At 39.5% G+C, this 22,976-nt stretch overlaps 1 long non-coding RNA gene across 2 annotated transcripts in view; it reads right to left on the bottom strand.

Moving 5' to 3' along the window:
• Nucleotides 1-4,224: 4,224 nt before the first annotated feature.
• LOC111092362 overlaps nt 4,225-22,976 on the bottom strand; it is a 30,022-nt gene continuing 11,270 nt past the window's right edge. For both annotated transcript variants that reach the window (XR_005378167.1, XR_005378168.1), the window contains 3 exons: nt 20,488-20,604; nt 8,286-8,401; nt 4,225-4,360 (listed from right to left, as the gene is read on the bottom strand). This is a non-coding gene — a long non-coding RNA (uncharacterized LOC111092362). The remainder of the gene's footprint in view (nt 4,361-8,285; nt 8,402-20,487; nt 20,605-22,976) is intronic.

Here is a 22,976-nt window from a genome sequence, read left to right as displayed (position 1 = left end):
GAGGAGGGGAGGAGAGGGGGAGAGTGAAAGAGGAAGAGGGAGAGAGAAAGAGGGGGGAGGAGAGGAACCAAGGCAGGGAAAAACAGAGAGAAGACAACCGTTCTGTTTTGGTTTTTATTTGTTTTGTTTTGTTTCCAGGGAGAGAGGGATAAATATCAATTCTGTGTCTTCTACCTTGAAGGCATAAGCATAGGGCTGTTACCATGTCTGGGAGGCATGGGAAAATATGGGTCCTGTGGCTAAACTGTTACTACATGAGGAATAGCGTGCCATGAAAAAGACATGTCAGCTTGGAAGCACTAGCAGTCAAAGGGACATTCACCGTGTGCAGGGAAATGAGCTATGTTTCTCTGCCGTCTGCCAGCTCCTATAGTGACCACTCGCAACCATAACTGATGTTGGACATGATGCCTTTCTTCAAGGGCCCCCGGCAATTAGCCAGTCATTCCTCCATGCTTCCAATCAATTTATACTTCTTCTATTGTAGAGCTGATGACAATGCAGTGTAATTATTTGGTTCTGAGTGTCCTAAACTTGATTGCCAGCTCTTCAAGCTCCACCTTATTCCTCCTGCTGAGCACACAGCAGGGGCATACAGGGAGGGTCAGGCCTAAGATTTCATGGGCTGCCTTGATAACGTTGAGCCTCAGTAGGCCCCAAAGGCCTAGCTGTGAGTCCCGTACTCTTGCCAGATATACCTCCCACCCAGAAGGAAAGGCTGGTCACCGAACTACCTTCCCTGTTAGCCAAATCAGCTGTGCCTCACCTGGTCCTCAACCTAATGGTTTTCAGCTCCCTTCCAGCCCACAGAGTCATTCAAACAAGTCAATCGTATCCTCCTGTGGGAACCTAAGCTGATCAGAACAGTGCTGAATAAACACCATAAAAAATACTTGATACCATAACTGATAGGAGAATATCATCAGATCCTCAAAAAGGCCACAGAGGTGCCTGGGTGGCTCAGTGGGTTGAGCATCCAACTCTTGGTTTCGGCTCAGGTCATGATCTCAGAGTCATGAGATCAAGCCCCATTTGGGATCCACACTCACTGGGGAGTCAGCTTGAGATTCTCTCCCTCTCCCTCTGCCCCTCCCACTCACTCTCTCTTTCTCTCTCTCAAATAAATAAATCTTAAAAAAAAAAAAAAAGACAGCATTATACATCTCATGTTCTTTAAAGGTGCTAAATTTTAGGATGTGCTTTGGAAACATTTCCATTCCATAACAACTGAAAGTTCAGAACATGAAATCCTTAGATAGCTACAATTATATTAACCAAATCAGCTGCTCCTTGATTGGGGCAGGTAAAGTTTTAACTGTTGTAATTCAAACAAGCAATTACATATACATTGTAAAGTGTGGTAACACTGAGACACTTTTCTTTTGGCTTATCTGTATTTTCTAATCTGCCTCAAATAACCTAGATCACTTACATAATTATAATGTTTAATAGAAGTGGGAGGCTATTATCAACTGAACGAGCTCTCTGAAACACAAAATAACTAAATCTAACCCACAGGACAGAACTGCTTAGGAAGAAGCATATTTCAGATCAGAGTAAGGAGGGGTAGGAGTTGTCCCTGAAGGGAACATACATTTCAAAAACTTGTGAACTGCAACACAGTACATGTCCATTCAAAGAGCATATCTACAACCCAGATCTGGTCTGAAGTCTTACTAGACTCTTTTCTGTTCCCTTGTAGCATTCTGGGGTCAACTTTCTCTTGAACCCTTCTGTAATGGCTCCAAGCCATTTCCAGTGAGCCCCCTACCTATTTCTGCAAGTTGCTTGGAGAATCTCTTGTCCCTTCATGCTGAGCTGTGGGTCTCACAGAGTCTTGACCCAGTCTCCTCTGGAACCCTAATTGGTAAAAGATCTCTTCATCTTTATCTGCACTAGGTGGCAGTGTTGTTGTTTTGTTTTTTTTAAGATTTATTTATTTATTTATTCATGAGAAACACAGAGAGAGAGAGAGAGAGAGAGAGAGAGAGAGAGAGGCAGAGACACAGGCGGAGGGAGAAGCAGGCTCCATGCAGGGAGCCTGATGTGGGACTCGATCCCTGGTCTCCAGGATCACACCCTGGGCTGCAGGCGGCGCTAAATCGCTGCGCCACCGGGGCTGCCTGGTGGCAGTGTTTTTAACGGTTTCCAGGATGACCTGGGAGAGGGTTGCATTTTAGCACTGCAAACAATTCACCTAAAATGAAATATTGGGCCTTCTACTCCCAGAGCCCCCTGCAGTGGGGAGCTTTACAGGGGTGGCTACCTTCTTCCTACCTACAGCCCTACATGGCATGTAGGGTCTCTCTTCCTGGACCCCTCCTTCATTTGCTCCTTCCTGCACCCTACACTTTTTCTGGACCCCATAGCACCTCTTTCTCAGGTTGCCCTTGGAAACATAAGTCTCTTCACTGTATTGTTTGAGCATTTCAGCTGTCTCCTTTGTCTTACACGTGTTCATTCTCTGGGGGTGATCACAGCCAGAGGCACTATGATAATATCCCCTTCTTGAGACCCAGTTAAAAAAAAATAGTTCTCTTGCTCAGAGACTTAGATTTGCACCTTCCTTAGGTGTTTACTGGCTCAAACCTCAGACTGGTTTTTAAAAAAGAAAACAAACTTATTTAAAATACATTATTACATTATGTTCCAAGGGACATTGATTTAAAAACAATTTTTCACCCATTTACCATGAGCTCCATATCTTCTAAGAGACTCTCTGACCCAAAATATTATTTTTTTTAATTTATTTTTTATTGGTGTTCAATTTACTAACATACAGAATAACCCCCAGTGGCCGTCACCCATTCACTCCCACCCCCCGCCCTTCTCCCCTTCCACCACCCCTAGTTCGTTTCCCAGAGTTAGGAGTCTTTACGTTCTGTCTCCCTTTCTGATATTTCCCACACATTTCTTCTCCCTTCCCTTATATTCCCTTTCACTATTATTTATATTCCCCAAATGAATGAGAACATATAATGTTTGTCCTTCACCGACTGACTGACTTCACTCAGCATAATACCCTCCAGTTCCATCCACGTTGAAGCAAATGGTGTGACCCAAAATATTAAAATAATAAGCCCACATTAGTGGTTTAAGAAAGAATATATAAGATACACCACTCTGCTGTCTTAAAAAAAAGAAAAAAGGTATTTTTTCCAAGATGAATCAGACCCAGCTTCTATAAAATCAAAACCCAGAGCATCCAGCTGAATAAAAAATGCTAAATGGGGAGTCAAAGACCTGGACTCAGATTCAGAGTCTGGATCTAGACTAGACTATGACCCAGATATCAGTTCCATCATGGCACATTAACCCATGGCACATTAACCATGGACAGGCCTTTGCCTAAGAAGGTTGTTCTCTGTCGCCCGACCACTTGTCTGAGGTGAAATGAACCAATTAACTTCATTTTAGTGAGGAGTAGATCTTGAATTAATGGTAGTGCTTATGTTAGAATGTGATTTCCCTGAATGTTATATGTTTATTTCTTTATACCAAAGGCCTCCTGGTGGCAGAAAGCAAACCAAAGACTGGAACTTCAGTAGTTTTTCTTAAGAAATTAGAGAAAATAAACCATGAGAGACTCCTAACTCTGGGATACAAACAGAAAATTGCAGAAGGGGAGGTGAGTGGAGGAATGGGGTAACTGGGCAATGGGCATTAAGGAGGGCATATGATGAGGTGAACACTGGGTGTTATACCATATGTTGGCAACTTCAATTTAAATTAAAAAAAAAAAGATATTTATGGGTGACTTGGATTACAGCCCAGCCTTGTGTGACTTTTCTGTTAGAAATTGATTACTATTGGGGCACCTGGGTGGCTCAGTGGTTGAATGTCTACCTTCAGCTCAGGGCATGACCCTGGGGTCCTGGGATTGAGTCCTGCATCTGGCTCCCCACAGGGAGCCTGCTTCTCCCTCTGCCTATGTCTCTGCCTCTTTCTGTGTGTCTCTCACGAATAAATAAATAAAATCTTAAAAAAAAATAAATTGATTAGCATCCCAGTATCTCCACTCCTAACACATTAACATGGGAGCAGACTTGGTTCAGTCACTGGTATATTGAAAATGGCATTAGGCTAAGAGAAGCCCAAGTTCTATCTTTGCTATAAACTCCCTGCCAATTCAATTCTTTTTCTTCTTTTGTTTTTACATAGGTGGCTATTGTTTTTACATAGCCATCATGCCTAAACAGAAATTATGGATAATGTACTCACTGCTAAATTTGAAGTCTTCACTTACCACTTTCCTTTGATCCAAAAGTCTTCTAAGTCTTATTTGAGCCTGAGTGTCACTTGGAAAACAATGATGGTGTGGTAAAGAAGGGAAAGACTTGGTCTTCTTATTCAAAGGAGCCTTTGAGTTAAACAGAAGAGACAGAGAATAAACATTTGGGTTTTGACTGATGCTCCTAACCTTCATTTTAGTCTGTAAAGAGGCAGAAAAGAGAGAGGTACAAACTCTAATAGGAGATCTAAACATGGAGCTTGAAGTCAGGAACATGCAGTTCTGGGTTCTATTTAGCTGCTAAATTGTGCTTGACCTTAAGCAAGTTACAATGTAAAACAAGGGATCTAATCATCCTATTGTTTTCTCCTCCAAAAACAAACAAACAAAACAAAACAAAACAAAAAACCTGCATGGTTTTGTAATGAGGCTGAGAACATGATTATCAGTAGCCAATCAGGCCAGTATCTGGAATTGCCCTGTTGTAACATGTTAGCCAAAACTATATGAGGTAAACTTCTCAAGGATTCAACAAACCCCAGGAGGTATATAGGTGAAAGAGGCACCCGTTTGCTAGGGATTAATTTTTTCCTATTTCTTGTTCCTACACTTATATACAAATAACACCTGGGCAGCCCCGGTGGCTCAGTGGTTTAGCACCGCCTTTGGCCCAGGGCCTGATCCTGGAGACCCGAGATCCCACGTCAGGCTCCCTGTATGGAGCCTGTTTCTCCTCTGCCTGTCTCTCTCTCTCTCTCTCATAAATAAATAAATAAATAAATAAATAAATAAATAAATAAATAAATAAATAAATAAAATCTTTGAAAACAAACAAAAAAATAACACCCTGAAGCCTTAAAAACAGTTCAGTTGCACTAGCCAGTACTGGGTAATGTCAGAACAACCTGATGTCAAGCTTTCCAATGTGATAAATTAATCTAAGCCATCAGTTTTGAATCATTTCCCTTCCCTAGACAGATTCTGTAGAATTTATCTTCTGCCATCTTATAATTCATTAAGTCACAAAAAATCCAACATGTTCAAACCTGCAATGAATGTCTGACCCACCCTTTTATAAAAAAAGGTTTTATTTGTTTATTTGAGAGAGTGCAAGAGAACATGATAGCATGAGTCAGGGGGGAGGGGCCAAGGGAGAGGGAGAAGTAGATTTCCTACTAAACAGGAAGCTCAACCTGATACCAGGCCTCGATCCCAGGACCCTGAGATCATGATTCCAGCCGAAGGCAGCTTAACCACCTGAGACACTGAGGCTCCCCGACCTACCCTTTTAAGATGAATTTCAGGGTACAATTAATTTGCCAAAGAGCATGCAAAGACCAAAACCCTTTTGAGGGTCAGAACGAAGGATAATGTACCTAAATCCAATTGCTTTTCTTCTTTTATATGAAGATATTAGGGGTTTTTTTGTTTGTTTTTTGTTTTTGTTTGGTTTTGGTTTTACTCTAGATATTTTCTGAGTATCTTGGATTAAATGTTGATTTATAATAAAGATAAATAGAAGTATAAGATACAGCATAATGACTTGCTGCCACCAAGGTAAGATTGATCTGAATTTGATTTAGCCATAGAAATACCTCCTATGGGGCAGATGCCTGGGTGACTCAGTCAGTTAAGTGTCCAACTCATGATTTTGACTTAGGTCATGATCTCAGGCTCATGAGATCGAACCCTGCATTGGGCTCTACACTCAGTGGGGAGTCTGCTTGAGATTCACTCCCTCTCCTTCAGCCCCTCCCCCTGCTCATGCTCCCTCTTTCTCTCTCTCTCTCAAATAGATAAATAAAATCTTTAAAAAAAAAATCCTATGGGGAGGAAGGCCTGTTATGATTTAGAGCAGCCAGATTCTGGGCTCAGCCACTTACTGGTTTTTCTCATCTTGGATAAGTAGGTTATTTAGCCTCTCTAAAATTTAATTTGCTTATCTGTAAAATGGAAATAATAATACCTTGCCATAGTGTTATTCTAAAGACTAAATGAGATAATATATGTAAAGTACTTAACGACAGTGCCAAGCACATAGTCACTGCTCAATACATAGAAGCAATTGAACCATTATTTTAGTGAGACTTCTTTTCTAGTCTTAGAATTCTCTCAGAAACAAATAAGCCAACACATTCAAACCTACCAAAAAAGGTATGTCTTTTTAAGATGGATTGCTGTATAAAAGTTAAGGTGAGATTTCTTTTTAAACATAATTATTCAATATGCAATCTGTTAGGTTTTCCATACTTTCTTTCAAAAAAGAAGACAGATTTTGACTAAGTTTTTCATATAAATAAAATTGTCAAAATGTACCCCAATTTTGATACACTATAAAATTCAATCAGTATGGGATATAAAATACTACAAAATGGTAGCCCCAAAAAGTTTTCCAGTGGAAATCATCTTTGATACTTAATACATTAATGAAAAGTGAACACTGGGGATGTCGTAGAAATACACATTTTCTCTCAAGTCAGGAAATCTGAGGCTGAAGTCCCCCCAAAGCTAGATTGTGTCTATTTTCTTTCCTCTAATCAAGTCCAATTCTACTTCATGCCCTCCCCCTTCTTTCTTTCCTTTTTCACTCCCCATCTGAGTCTATTGACAATCTGGCTTAGGGGAACATATATATTTGGATTCTATGGGGAAGACATGTCAAGACCATCCCCAAATCCTTATTAAGAAACATCAGCTCATAAGTGTTATACCCCTTCCTGATTTATACCAGTTATAGCTAATAACAATTAATGACCCTTGTGGGTAAAATACAAAGCAAACTAGTCTGCAAAAATATCTAGGAGCTCCTAATTCTTCACATTGTTGACCATTGTGAGAATAGAGCCTAACATCTGAGTACAATCACATAAAGAGATTGTTCCCATAAAAATTGATTTCAGGCTTTAGAATTGCCATAGAAACCACAGACAGTATCTTGATCAGTTTTCAGAAACCAAATAAATGTTATTTTTATTATTAAAATTTAGAGATAGCTCTCCAGAGGCAAACTCAAATAGTTGAGTATAGCACCCTGCTACTTGTACAGCCTGGCAAGCAGGAAACTGCGCGGCTGTTATTCAACAGCGCTATCTGCTGGTGACCCGCAGTATGGCTTCCCACACTAGGAAGCTCCGCTCCCTGGCGCTGACGTGGCTGCAATTACAGTTAACTCTCAGGCATAAAGAGGCTCATTTTCTATCTTGTGGATTTTGTAGGTCTTTAGGGACTCTTCATTCCCTCACCCATTGTCTGCAGGTTGGCTTAAAGTCTAATCTTAGCATTCTTACCAGAGCTTAAGTATGCAGGGAATAAAAAATGAATCTCACATCAATTAATACTATTTCTATTATTTGATGATTCAAAAACTATGAAGTTTCCTCAAGAATTCTAAATGATGTATGTAGATTCAGGAGGTGGACTTTGCTCCCTGACCCCTACTCTCTTGAGGGTGGGCTGGACTCAGTGGCTCACAAAGGTAGAGTAGGGAATGGGAAAAATAGTAATTTACAGTGGGAGAGGGGCAGCTGACAACACTTTCTTCAGGTGACCACGGTGAATGTTACCAGTGACATTTGGATATCAGATATGATGTGAGTAAAGGGCACTTCACCTCTGTATTCTTTCCCCAAACTCACAACCCCAGTCTCATCACCACCGAGCAACCCAGACTGGGGGAAATTCTACAAAACACCTGTTTAATAGTCCTCAAAACTGCCAAGCTTATTAAAAAACAAAGGAAGACTGAGCAACTGCCAGACCAGAGGAGACTAAGGAAGCACATGACTAAGTCAATAAGGTGTCCTGGAAGGGATCCTGAACAGAAAAGGGGCATTAGCAGAAATCCAAATAAATCTGAGGTCTAGCTAATAGTAAGGTGTCAATGTTGGTTTCATTTTAACAAATGTCCCACAGTAATGTAAGATGAAAACATTAGCAGAAAACTGAAACCAGGTGAAGGATATATGGGAATACTCTGAACTCTCTTTGCAAATTTTCTGTAAATTTCCAAGTATTCAAAACAAACAAAAAATTATTTTTTAAAAATCTCGAGTACCTTCTGTGTGTCCATTTCTATGCTGGATACTCTTCAGGATCATACCCATATTTGAAGAACATGTCATAGATTAAAATGGATTTTCATATGCTTTCCTTTAAGCTTCCATAGGAGCTCTGCAAGAGAGGAGAGATGAAATTTTTCCATGTACAATGTATAGAAGGGGAAGCCAAGACTCAGAGAAGTTTCATCCTGCTCAAAGTCACAGAGGGAGGAAGAAGCAGTTCCAACCACAGGACTCTTTCTACACCCTACAAGTTTGTCAGCTGCAAGTTCTAATAGAAATGCTTCTGTTGGGTGTGACTGAGAGCGATATTGTTGGATTTCATGTACCCATGTTATCCTGCTTGTAGATGAAGTTCATAAATGGAACTCATACATCGGGGACTCAAGAGTGGAAAACTGTAATGAATGGCACAAGAAAAAAATGGAAATGGGAAAGAATAAGTTCCAGTATTTACTCCCAGACTTCATCATGAAGTGATAAAATTCTCTCTGCTGGGAAAAATTCCTCTCATCCTTTAAGGCTTGGCTCAATAATTACTTTGTGAGTGTCTTCCTCTAGGCTTCCCTCTGTATCCGGGGAGCACATTTCTCCACCTCTGCACTTCTATAGTACTTCTTATGCTTTCTTTTTCCCTTTTTTTGGGGGGAGGGGAGATAATAAATATTAGAAATATACATTCATATTTTTGCTATATATAAAATGACTCTCCCATCTCGTCTTACAAATTTTTCTATCCAATATGTTTCATTCTCAACTTTTTTTTGGTTGAATGGTTCAATGTGTAAAGGCATGTTAATTTATTTAAATTAAAAATCTCAAACTCAAATGCCTACAGAGACCTGCAGATGAGTAGAAATGAGTAAAGTAGGCCTGAATATAGGAAAAGTCAAGTGGCCTTCTCTGTCTCTTATTTTTCTACTTTTGGAAAATGCAAAGAAGTGAATATTTTTCTACTGGAAGCAAAATGGTACTTGATAATAAATAGTAACTGACATTTGACCTTAGTATTTGCATGGGAACAAGGATGTGATGTGAACTGTGGCAAACTGGAAAGTTCATGGCCTATTGAAAGAGGCAGAACTATCTTTGTTCCAAATGACTGTTGCCTTATGGAAATTTAAGGACAGTAATAAAAATACTCTTTTCTCCTCCTCCTCCTCCTCCTCCTCCTCCTCCTCCTCCTCCTCCTCCTCCTCCTCCTCCTCCTCTCCTGAGAGAGAGAGAGAGGCTGGAAATTCAAATTTTTAAGTTTTAACTATTGGCTTAGATTTTGTAAAAATTCTGTGCTGGCTAAGTGAGATGTATGTGGCCCAAATTTGGTCCATGTGTGCCAGTTTGCAGCCTCTGATTTAAGTAATATGTCAAGACTACTATCAAAATAAACCTGCTCCAATAGTTTTTGAGAAGAGACTTTTGTCCTCCAACCTGGAACTAATCTCCATAAATTCCAGCACTGAACATTCTTCTTCTTAATTAAAAAAGAATTCTCTCTATTCAAAATATAAATATCTCTTAGAAAGTAACACATTTATTATTAGTGATGTAAGTCTTAACGTAAATGATAACATTGGATCCTTTTAAACTGTTGGATAGATAAGATGTGAGGATAGGATTCTTCCTTAACTGGACAGAGCATATCAGATTAGAGGAGAAAGCCACCTGGCTTGTTCTAAAATTAAAGCTTCTATTTCATCACTTGATTTTGAGCAGTCCTTGACTTTGACTTCTAATGATAGTTCCAATGAGCAATCATTGTTCTTTTTATAAATCTTGAGACAAAAAGATGGAGACTGTCTCACTTTGATGGAATTTTTTTTCCCTCGATTAGTTTCCAGTTTCCAGATGCCAAGATACTGAGGAAGATTCAAGAATTACTTGTAGATGAAGTTCATAAATGGAACTCATACAAAAGCCCCACCATATATATATCTTCTGACAACTTAAAGAGCATTATCTAGTCTCCTCCTTAGTTAGACAGAGTCCTGGTTAAAATGCATCCACTGAGAGGGATAATGTCGATCCATTAGGATTTCAGCAGAGGGAACTTGAAAGAATGAGAAATAGCTACAAAGAATGGAATGTGGAAGGGACTAGACTTCCCTGAGAAGTCTTAGACAATATGGGGACAGCCTTACCTTAGTGTATTTAACTCTTTTATAAAAGGACAAAAAGAAGGGAGCCCCAAACTAGACATGGAGAATTGGAAGACTAGAAAGTACAATCTTTGTCATTATTTTGCCTGTATTTAGTTAGCTTTGTAAGTAGATATGACCATGTTATTTCCTTCCCTGGAACTATCCTCTGTTCTCCTACCTACTCTCACTTAGCTACCTTTCTGCTGGACTTCTCAGTGCTTAAGTGAATCTCTCATTGCTTCTATTTGGTAAATTTAAGAAATAATCAAGACAATATTTGCATTTCAGAAGGGTCATATATAATTCCCATCTCAAGTTATTCGAGGATTAACTTCATCATTAGACTTTTTTTTTCTGTTCTAAATTTCTTTTATGGAAACCCTGTTCCCTGCCAAAGAATTTTAGAGTCAAACAAGGAGGGGACTGACCATTGTCAAAGCACTTTGGGAAAAGGATGATGACTTAAGGAAAAAAATATAAGTTCATGTATTGTTTTGATTGCACAATCTGGTATTTCTCTCATATTCTTTTTTCCAGTATTGATTGAGCTTGGTTTCTCCCTTTTGCCTCTTGGGTATATTTTTCAACTAACATCATTTCATTGCTTTCAGCTGATTTCTTTATCACCCAATTATAATGTTTTTCTTTCATTATTCTTCTTATCTAGATTTCAATGGGCATTCCTATTTCCCCACACTTTTACTATACTGGATGTTGTCAGTATTTTACCAATCTGATAAGTAAGGAATCAATATTGAAGATTTGCATCTTTGTTTAATTGCTTTTTAAAGTGGTTTTTACCATAGTTCTTCTTTCTGAATTGCCTGTTCTTGACTTTTCCCAATTTTTCTTTGGCAATGACTTGGTTGTTTATAGAATACATATCATAGAGAACTAAGGGATGAGACTGGATGAATAAATTAGGACTGACTTAAGAGAGCTTATAAGACTGACAGAGAATTTGAATCCGATACATCAGAGAAGAAGACCTTACATTAATTATTGGCATCTGGAAGGGCCGATAAATTTTGAACATTTTTAAACCATAAAATATGTCTATAGAAAATTGCAAGTAGAGCATTATGGCATTCCAGAAATGTCCCCTGCCCTTCCTCAAATATAATTCTTTCCTTCACCTCTTCAAACAAGCACTGTTCAAACTGAGTTTTACCACCTCTGTCAACACTTTGTTCTGTATAGTTTTTTGTAAAATCTCATATGATGCCATCATTTAAGGTCATCCTTCTTTTGCTCAATGTTATGTTGGTGAAATTAGTCTGTGTTGTTGGGTATCTTTTGGAGTTTGTTCCTTTTTATCGCTGTCTAATGTTTCTTTGTATGAATATTCCACAATTTATTCATGTATTCAGAAGTTGATGGGCTTTCAGGTAGCTTTCAGTTTGATTCATTATAAAGATCAATCACTCTTTGAATGTACTTTAATAGTGGAATTGTTCTATCAAGTTTTATAATGAATTCCAAAATCTTTTCCAAAATGGTTGTACTAATTTATACTTGACTAGCATAGAGGCGCCTGGGTGGCTCAGGAAGTTAAGCTTCTGGCTCTCATTCTTAGCTCAGGTCTTGATCTCAGGGTCATGAGTTCAAGCCCCACATTAAGCTCCACACTGGGCATGGAGCCTACTTAAAAAAATAAAAATAAAAAGTATACCTGACTAGCATAAAGTGATATTGTGTTCTCCATCCTCACCCACTTGGGTGTGTAGTGAAATTTCATTGTGGTTTGAATTTGCATTCTTTTTAAAAAATATTTTATTTATTCATTTGACGGGGGGGGGAGGGAGAGAGAGAGAGAGAGAGAGAGAGAGAGAAAGCAGAACAGGGGGAACCATAGAGAGAGAGGGAGAAGCAGGCTCTTCATTGAGTGGGGAGCCTAGTCTCATGACCTGAGCCGAAGGCAGATGCTCAACCAATGGAGCCAACTAGGTGCCCATGAATTTGCATTTTCTGATTATTAGTGATTTCTGATTATTAGTGATTTCTGATTATATGCTTCTTGGCAATTAGATATTCTTTTTTGTGAATTGCCTGCCTAAATCCTTTGCCCAGTTTCTGTTAGGTTATGTAGGATGGACTGAGCAAATAAGTAATATTATGGATAGTTAAGGCCAAGTCTCTTACTGTTTGAGAAGGGAGTTATAATCACAGAAAGGTAGAAAGCTAAAATGATCCCCGTGGTGTTTACTGGAGATAAAATGATTGATGTGAATTCACATTTTCAATATATGTAAATGGATACATAGATATTGATGTAGGCAGGGAAATTATGAGATGAGCCTGGAATATAGTATTATGACAGGAAGCAAGCACAAATTCAGATGGGATTGTATCAAAAGACACAGGAACCAATTTGGATGGCTACCCACTGGCCAAGTCTGAGATAATTTGAGCATAAAAATAAATAATAATAGCAATGGATTATGACTCACTGAAAAAAAATAAAAAAAACTCTAAGTCCTAAACAAACAAGTTTAAAGTTTGACAAAAAATGGGATATTTACATAGTTTCAAATTACTTCCTATAAAACATTTATTAAATATAAACGGGAAAAGCATAATATTTCAGTGAAGAATACTCACTGACAACACATTAATCAAATGATCAAGTTGTGCACCATCAGTAAATTGGACAAATTACAATGCTGTACCACCTGAGATGCAATAAGAACATAGCAACAACTGCAGTGATAGATCTACCAATAACACATACTGAATGAGGAAACAGAGAACGTGAAATTGAGGGACATTCTATAAAATAACTGGCTGATAATCTTCAGAAGTGTTAAAGTCATAAAAGTTAGAAAAGGTGGAGAAACTGTCCCAGACAGGAGGAGAAAAAAGAGACTTGAGAACTAAAGACATCATGCAATTCTGAACTATGTCTTTAGTGAAACTTGAGTGGGATCTGAGGATCTTTTGCAAGACTATCAGATAATTTACTGCAATTCTTCCTATGCCTGAAGGACTACCAGAAGGCTGAGAGGAGAGTAACTGGCTTGGGGGCTGGTGGCATCTGGGATGGTTCATAACAGTGTGTGCTAAGCATCCGTGGGAGGGTCTGTGGTCACCTCTGTCTGCAGTCCCTGGGCTAGCCAAGCTCCAGCGGCACTTCCTTCCTTTCCTTCCCTCCTAGTTTGGGGCCCCTGTGTGGGGGTGAAAGGATCCGGTTGCTTTTTGTCCTATAATTTGTTAATCAGGCTTTGGAATCAACTCATTTTGATTCACGAGAAATTTGTTTTCTCTAACCTGAGATTATTAGAGCATACTGTTTTGCCTCTTTCAGAATAAAGAGTATGACTGGGCTCAATAATATGTGGTACATATTTTATCAGACCTCTCACACTAAGATGCTGGGACTTCACAAGTTCATCTATTGTCATTCCTCCCCTTCTTTTCTCTCTCCTGGTACCAAACACCAGCTGTTTTGGTGGCTCTGTTCCTTAGTTTCATGATCAAATTTCTTGTTCAGAAGGAACCACTCCATCTCTTTAAACAGATGGGCTGAAAGCTGCAAACCAAATAACCCCAGGGGTCAGCTATTCATTATGAGGGATGTAATCATTCATAATCATATGCCAGTTGCTGGAGAGCACAATTCAAGTTTTGTTAAGCAGTCACTGTTGACAGCTTTGCTATCAAATCTCCTGCAATAGAATCTTACCTGACTTAGGTCTTGCTGTTTCTGTGCAATTATTGCTTTAAGCTGACAAAAAAGTGCATTGCATTAATATTTAAAATTAAAATCAATAATTACTCTAGCACAGTGACAGAATGCTGCAGCTGAATGCTATTGGATTTCTCATTAATATTAATTTGTAGGTTATAGGGAAATGGTTTAACAACGGAGTTACAAACATATAATTCAAATATTGATTAACTGAACCATAAATCTGTGATCATGAAAAAAATTGCTTTTAAGCATCTGTATGGTTTTAGCATTTTCAAAATCCCATCATATTTCAGTAAAAACATGTTATGTACTTTTTCTAGTATGTTAGTTATTAGCAAATATTTTCCAATTATCTGACCAGCCTAAATTTGTTTTAAGTTGTCAGGAATGATAAAAATTTTCTGATGAATCTTTACTTAAAGGCATGATAACCCTGATACCAATTTTATCATTATCAACCATGATTTACTGAATCATGTTTTAAGTACTTAAGTAAGTTTTAAGAACTTAGGACTGAACTGAGAATCTGATTTTCCTTCATATAGGAAAATTATGCTTTTGATCACAAACTAGTAGGATACTTAGTTTGAATTGCTATTCTTGATTGTGATAATTAACTTCCATTACGTTTAAGCTATAAACATACATGTTATGTTTGTCACATTAGATGAGCATGTGCCCACAGAACAGAAATTAAAGATCCACCACCCTAACTGGATGTGTTTGTAAATTCCAAACAGAAAACGTGCTTTCTATAAGGCAATAGTTTAAATGTTCATTAATAAATATTTATGAATGTGTAAGGCATTATACTGATCTTTGCAGTAGGGTATATAAGTGAATACCACATGTTCTTTAACCTCAAGTCCTTTTAACTATAAACAAAGAAAACTGTTGAGGCATGCATGCATTAACCATAATACAAATTCCACTTTATGTTTACTTATTTTTTCATAATCTACCTAAGATTGTGAGAACCAGAGAAAGAGAGAGAGACTGCCAGAGTGAAAGGGAGAGAGCGCACAAAATTATTGCAGGGACAAAGCTTCTTTTTGGGGCCTGTCGTATTTGGATATGCCTTCACTGAAAAACACACATGCTTTAATTTTAAGCCTGAGCAGTAGAATACAGACCTTAGTGTCTGTGTGTCACAGAGTCACTTAGAGGACTTGCTAAAACACAGATGCTGAGCCCCCACCCTGGAGCTTCTGATGCCCTGAGTCTGGGGCACGGGAGGGGAGTGCTGTCTAAGAATTTGCATTTCTAGTATGTTTCCAGATGATGCTGAAGTTTCTGATGGAGGAACTACAATTTGAAAAACCACTGAATTAGAGATTTCCAAAATTGGTTAATAGTAAAAATTACATAGGGAGCATTTCTTTTCCTCCTCCTTCCTTCCTTTTAAAACAGTTTTTCTTTCTTTCTTCCTTTCCCTCCTCCTTTCCTTCCTTTCTTCCTTCCTTGTTCATTTTTTCCTTTTAACATGGATCTTCCTCCCTCTCACTCCAAAGAGATGCAGCGGGTCTGTGCCAAAGATAAAAAATCAACACCTTTAAAAAGCTTACACTATGATTTGCTGAATCCTGAGTTACTTAATTGTCCTTTCCACTGTACTGGGGAAAATTAAATAGTGAAGATGATTGAGTAAACATGGTAGGTAAGTGTAATTTAAAGGTTTGGTTAAATAAAATGGAGAATTGTCTGTACTCTTTATTCGACTCACTGATAGGTGAATTCCCTGGTGTCCAAAGGTGGCAGAATTTAGAACGTTCTAAAAGGTTGGTTCTGATTGCTGATGGACCATGCACTCCCAGGGCTGGGGCTCTTTAGGAGCTAAGGGTGGTCATACATAGTGTAGTCATGATGAATGACTCTGAATTAATATGACCTCTCTTCCACATCATCTACATCATGGGTGTTTCTCTATTTTTAAGCAACTTCAGGGTCCTTTCACTATTACTATTTCTTAAATTTTTTTTTTTATTTATGATAGTCACAGAGAGAGAGAGAGAGAGGCAGAAACACAGGCAGAGGGAGAAGCAGGCTCCATGCACCGGGAGTCCGATGTGGGATTCGATCCCGGGTCTCCAGGATCGCGCCCTGGGCCAAAGGCAGGCGCCAAACCGCTGTGCCACCCAGGGATCCCTCACTCTTACTATTTCTTAATCTTGTAACCCATCCTTTGTGTTTCTCAAGCTAGACTATAAGAATACCACAAATAACTTCAGGGAGCATCAGCTTTAATTAAAAAGTGTACCAGCACATTATCTCTCGGAAGAGACTCTGATGATGAGTGTTTCAAGCACCACTGACATGTATATGTGTGTGTGTGTTCATGTGCCTGTGTATTTTATACTTTTCTGCTGGTAGGTTAGTTAGTAACAGTCTTAGTCATAGACAGTGTTCGTAACTACTTTTTTTCTGATTGCTACATAGTCAAAAAACTGAGTATGGAGGATGACAAAACCAGTCCTGCAAAAAATGATGTAACTTCCATTACCTAAGTTGCCTTTGTTGTCTGTGCCTACAGAACATGGCTGGATGATATTACACTGAATTAATTGATTTAATAATTCTTGTTATCAACAGGACAGCCAATCCTCTAAAGTTGGCTTATTTATAATCAATTACTGAATTGGTTAATATGTAAAACTAGTTAATATGCAATATGACCAAACTTACCAAAACCTAAAATTCAAACACTTCTTGTGTTTAAAATGGTATCTTGTATAAGAGTTAGTCAATAAATTAGAATGGAAATGGTAAATGAAATATGGCAAATGACTTTTAAAATGTAACAGTCTTCTCTTTGGAAATCACCTTTAGAGATTTGGTATTTCTTTCTCTTCCAAATCATAGAGTCATGCCACTGAAAGGAACTTTAATTTGATTTCCACCAAATGGAAAAGTCTCTTTTGCATGTCCCTAAGGGGTTATCAGCTGGCTCCTGTTGGCATTTCCGGTGAGAATGAATGTATAACCGTTCTTTTATTGGGAGGCTCTAAATGATGGAAGGTAATTTTGTTTCCAAAATTTTCACAAAAATGCTAATTCTTCTGCAAGTCAGGTCTTTATGATTTCCAACTTCATATTGTTCTATAGTATCACAATAGCTCCTAATGCATGTGTACTGCATGTCAGGAAGTTTGTAGGATGATTGTTAGGAACAGAAAAATTAATGAGACCCCAGTGCCTTTACTTAAGGTGCTTATAATCTGCTCATAGAAGAGATAATACATGCACATAATTATTTCTAATTCATGTGCCAAAGAGAATCTTCAAGTTCTGTGAACTTTTGTTCAGTTCAGAGGAACTACACCCAAATGTAAAGAGGTTTCATGGAGGAGAAACTTGATAGGTAGAGATACTGTGGTAAAGTGGGGAGAACATTCAAGATAGAAGGGAGGGCATATGCCCAGTGGAGACAAAAATATCGGGTATGTTTAGAAATAAGGAATAAAACACCTGCAATGCAGCATAAAATAAAGATGGGGCAGTGGTGTGAGTGAAATAAAAGGTTTCATTTCTAAGATGGCTTAGGGTCAAATTACAGAGTACTTGGAAGCTAGAGACAGCAGTATGGATCCGATCCTCTACAGCAGTGTTCTCCAAGGTGGGGTCTGAGCTCTGGGAGGTATGTAAGAGCATGCCCTGGGGTGTGAGGAGACATCAAAACTTCAGTGAGTTTTAATTTTTAACCTTAAAAACTAAAAAAAAAGTAAGCATTACTAAAATTCACCCTCTTGACTGGTTCTCTCACTAACCATATTTCAAGGTCACATGTCTTATTTCATGGACAGTAGGGTAGGCATTCTGAGGGCAGAGAGGGTGCCCCAGAATGCTGAGAGGCAAGTTTCCAGTGAGCTGCTCACTGTACCATACTACCTACCTTTCAGGGAGTTGCAGATTTGGGAGCTGTGGTAAATGAACTGACAGACTACATCATCTAATTTTAACTAAATGCATACTCACAAAATGACTTATAGTTTTAAAGGATTCCTTCTAAGAACCCACGGATTGAAGATGATACTAATAATAAAATCTCGGATAAAGAAAAAGTGGCGGAGCTGACACTCCTTTTACACTAAAGGCAAGATATTCTTTGGCCATGTTACAAAACATAGATCCAACAAGAAATAACTTCCAAAAAGTCATATTTGAAATATGGATGTAGATCCAATTTTATTTACAATGAACCTTCTTGTGAATGGTGTGGCATACATTATGTCTTTGTGAAATCTGGAAACTTTTTTTTCTTTTTTCCATGATAGCCCTTAAAGTAGGCATTGAAATAAACTGAACAGCAACCTCAGTTACCGTGCCATAGAGTATTAACCAAAGTTTCCAGAAATAATAAATCATATATATGCCATAAATATGTATAAATACACACAAAAGCTACTTACATAAAAAAGTTAAGCATAAATTTTATATTATATGCTTACTAAATAAATATAATATTAGTGATATGACTTAGCAAGAAAGTTCTTTGAAACATTAATAAAGTAATTATGCAAATATTTTTTATTATCCCTTAGCTCAACTTTTTACATTTTTATGCCTGTTTAAGAACATATCTAATACATCACGACAGTCATAACTTAAACATACATTTATAAATATGTGCATAGCTGTACACAGCACATTCTCAAAATGTTTTACCTGGGAGGGGGTGATCATTTTTCAAATTTTAAGAAACTACTACTCTACATTTTGGACTAGGGTTTTATTAAAGGATTTGATCCAGGAAGTGATACATCAATGCATCAAGAAATATCAAGAACTGGAGGGGAAAAAAATGGTACCAATGTGCCAAAAAAGAGATTATTTGATAATGAACTGTAAAGGAGAAAGAAGGGAAGTGACTGATAAATTGTTGAGATAATTCAGGACTTGAGTAAAGGAGAAAGCTGTGGAAGTGGGAAGAAGAAGCTAGATGCTGTAGATATTGTGGAGGTAAGACCTAGAGGACTCCAATAAGTGATGCATTACTGGAGAAAATGAGTCACAGAGGCAAACCAAAGGTAGCCACGAGTTTCTCCTCCAAATAACTAAATGCCGGGTGAGGAACTTGACAATTATAGAAATTTTATGTTTTCAGTTTGTTTTAGAATGGAATAGACTTTCTTCAATTTGGGTCACAGTTTATTTAAATAAATCAGTCTATCCATTTATTCATATTAATTTTTAATTTGCTCCAAAAATGCTTAATCAACTCCCACTGCATTTCAGAAACTGCACAAAGTGCCAAGTATTCAAAGATAAATGAGATTGTCTCTATCCTCAGGGAGCTCACAGATTAGTGGGGATAATAAAAATGTATTGATAATGATATATAATGGGAGATGTGCTATTACCGAACCATCTGTAGGGTGATTTGCAAGTACATGGAAGGACCACCTGGCCTGGCTGGGAACATTTTTTGGAAGATGAGGCTCTGAAGAAGAGCAAAAGAATGACTACCTGCTGGCAGCCAAGGGAAGAAAAGAATGTGACACAGAGGACGGGGTGGCACAGCATAGGTACCTGGGAAGCTCAAGCAGAAGTTCGACAGAAATCAGATTCCCTGTGACAGGTGGACTGCTTAATTTCACTAAGAGGTCGTGGGCTCATATATTCTGAAAAGAAAATCAATAGCAGTCCATTAAAACCTAAAGGCTGTTAGGCAGGTCTATGCAGAATGGCAACAAGAGGAGGCCAAGTAAAATGAAGAGAAAATACATAGTTTAATTCCTAAAGCTGCAGCACAGAAGTGCAAAATGACAATTTCAACTGTGGCTATTTAAATTGGAGACATTACTATCCAGTGATTAAGTGTGGTAAGTGTTAAATGACAGAGGCTAGCTGGCACCCCTGCAGATGAGGACTATGGGAATAGACAAATAAACACCATAGCAAGCTTGCTTCTGGAGAATACATGCATCCATATAGGGAAAGAGGCCACAATCAGAGCTCCAGAAAGTACGAGGATGCTTACAACTTACTATGAAAGTGTGTGTTTATGTGTGTGCCCCATGGAACTTGAAGCTGAAAGAGGATAGAAAATGCATGAAACCACAGGTGCTTTGCCTGAAAATGTGAAACCATTGCATGAGATGGGCAAAAATGAAAGATCATTGTTTAGTTCCACTGATGGTGGTGTGCAATAGCTCAGAATAAACGTGGCAAGTATGTGTCACTTTACAGGTTATACTAAGTCTTGCACATATTTTATTTCACCAGATCATCATTATTTAGTAAATCAGGTGGCGCTGCAGTATTTTGCAGATGAGACTAAGATTTGCAGGCCAAAGGTGAGTTGCCTGATGTCATACTGTGTCAAGGTGAGACTCAAACCAAGTTTTCTGACGCCGAGACCAGAGCACCTACCACTTCACTTCAGTTTTCAAATGGGCTCCATGGAGGACTAAGGTTCTTGCAGTTCCAGATTAGAGGCTGTGTGGTGAATTTTTGTAGCTTTGGGCCATCAAGCTTCATTCTCCCTTCCTGTGGTAACAATACATCAATTGTTTTGGAGAATTATTTTTTGATAATTGAGGTTTTGTTTTCTTTCTCTCTCTTTCTCTTTCTCTTTTCCTTCCTCCCTCCCTCCCTCCCTCCCTCCCTCCCTCTCTCTCTCTCTTTCTCTCTTTCTTTCTTTCTTTCTTTCGCTTAAATGTATACGGATAGCTTTTGCATCAGAAAGAAATTCTCGGGGAGGCCGGGCAAGATGGCGAAAGATTAGGATCCCCACGTCACCTGTCCTTACCTAGATAACTTTCAAATCATCCTGAAAACCTGCGAATTCGGTCTGAGATTTAAAGAGAGAACAGCTGGAATCCTACAGTAGAAGAGTTTGCGGTTCTATCAAAGTAGGAAGACGGAAAAAAAAAAAAAAAGAAATAAAAAAGCATCCGAGGGGGAGGGGCCTCGCAAGGAGCCAGGCTCAGGCCGCCAGGGAGCGTCCCCAGGACAGGTAAGGCCCATCCCGGAGAAGCAGGAGGTTCACCAACCTTCCCCGACGGAAAGGTGCTCGCAGGGAGCTCGGGCAGGACCCCAGGAGGGGCGGGGATGCCTTCAGGCTCCGGGAGCACTAACAGAGGACCTGGGCCCCGGGGGGAGAGCGGCCGCACCCCGCGGCCGAGCTCCCTAAAGGGCTGCAGCGCGGGCACGGCGGGGCCCGGGAGCAGCTCGGTGTTGGTGGCTCAGGTGGCGGCTGGCGCGGAGGGGGCTGCGCGGCCCCGGGAGAGCGATTCCAGCGGCGCAGGCCCGGGAGCCCAGGGCACCAGGGGACACAGCCCAGGATCCGGTGCTCGCCCCTGACAGGTGGAGGCTGGGAGGACACAGGACAGCAAGGACGCCCCTGCCGTTGGGCGGCCCTGAGCTGTGCAGATTGGCACCCCCCGCCCCGACCCTGGGGCATCCAGGCCCCTGAGGACTGGGAGCTGCGGTAGTTACTGCTGGAGCTGACTCCAGAGTTGGAGAGCTGGCCGCCAACACTGTTGATGTTCCTCCTGGTGTCACCTTGTACCTGGGACTGAGCAGGGGCCTCACAGGATAGATAGCTCCCACTGAGCCTGTGCACCTGGCAGGGGGCTGGGCAGCTCCCCCAGGTGCACACACCTGAGAATCAGCACATCAGGTCCCTCCCCCAGACCAGCTAGAAGGACAGGGGAAAAGCAAGTTATTGATCAAGCAGCACTGGAAAGTTCCAGGGGAAGTCAAAGGATTTACAGTATATAGAATCAGAGAATACTACCCCTTGTTTTCTGTTTTCTATTTGTCCGCCCCCCTTTTTTTTCCTTTTTTTTTTTTTCTTTCCTCTCTTTTTCTCCTTTTTCCAGTACAACATGTTTTTGGCCACTCTGCACTGAGCAAAATAACTAGAAGGAAAAAACCACCACAAAAGAAAGAATCAGAAACCATACTCTCTCCCACAGAGGTACAGAATTTGGATTACAATTCGATGTCACAAAGACAATTCATAAGCACAATTATAAAGCGACTGGTGGCTCTGGAAAAAAGCATAAAGGATTCAAGAGACCTCACGACTGCAGAATTTAGATCTAATCATGCCAAAATTAAAAATCAATTAAATGAGATGCAATCCAAACAGGAGGTACTAACGATGAGGGTTAATGAGGTAGAAGAAAGAGTGAGTGACATAGAAGACAAGTTGATGGCAAGGAAGGAAACTGAGGAAAAAGAGAAAAACAAAAGATCATGAATAAAGGTTAAGGGAAATAAATGACAGCCTCAGAAGGAAAAAATCTACATTTAATTGGGGTTCCTGAGGGCGCCGAAAGGGCCAGAGGGCCAGAATATGTATTTGAACAAATCCTAGCTGAAAACTTTCCTAATCTGGGAAGGGAAACGGGCATTCAGATCCAGGAAATAGAGAGATCTCCCTCCCCCTCTAAAATCAATAAAAACCGCTCAACACCTCAACATTTAATAGTGAAACTTGCAAAATCCAAAGATAAAGAGAAGATCCTTAAAGCAGCAAGAGACAAGAAATCTCTGACTTTTATGGGGAGAAGTATTAGATTAACAGCAGACCTCTCCACAGAGACCTAGCAGGCCAGAAAGGGCTGGCAGGATATATTCAGGGTCCTAAATGAGAAGAACATGCAACCAAGAATACTTTATCCAGCAAGGCTCTCATTCAGAATAGAAGGAGAGATAAAGAGCTTCCAAGATAGGCAGAAACTGAAAGAATATGTGACCACCAAACCAGCTTTGCAAGAAATATTAAGGGGGACCCCGTAAAAGAAAAAGGAAGTCCAAGGAAACAATCCACAAAAACAGGGACTGAATAGATATCATGATAACACTAAATTCTTATCTTTCAATAGTAACTCTGAATGTGAATGGGCTTA

This window comes from Canis lupus, chromosome 25 (assembly GCF_011100685.1).
Source record: "Canis lupus familiaris isolate Mischka breed German Shepherd chromosome 25, alternate assembly UU_Cfam_GSD_1.0, whole genome shotgun sequence".
NCBI lineage: Eukaryota > Metazoa > Chordata > Mammalia > Carnivora > Canidae > Canis > Canis lupus.
This window is presented reverse-complemented; position numbering and strand designations above follow the sequence as displayed.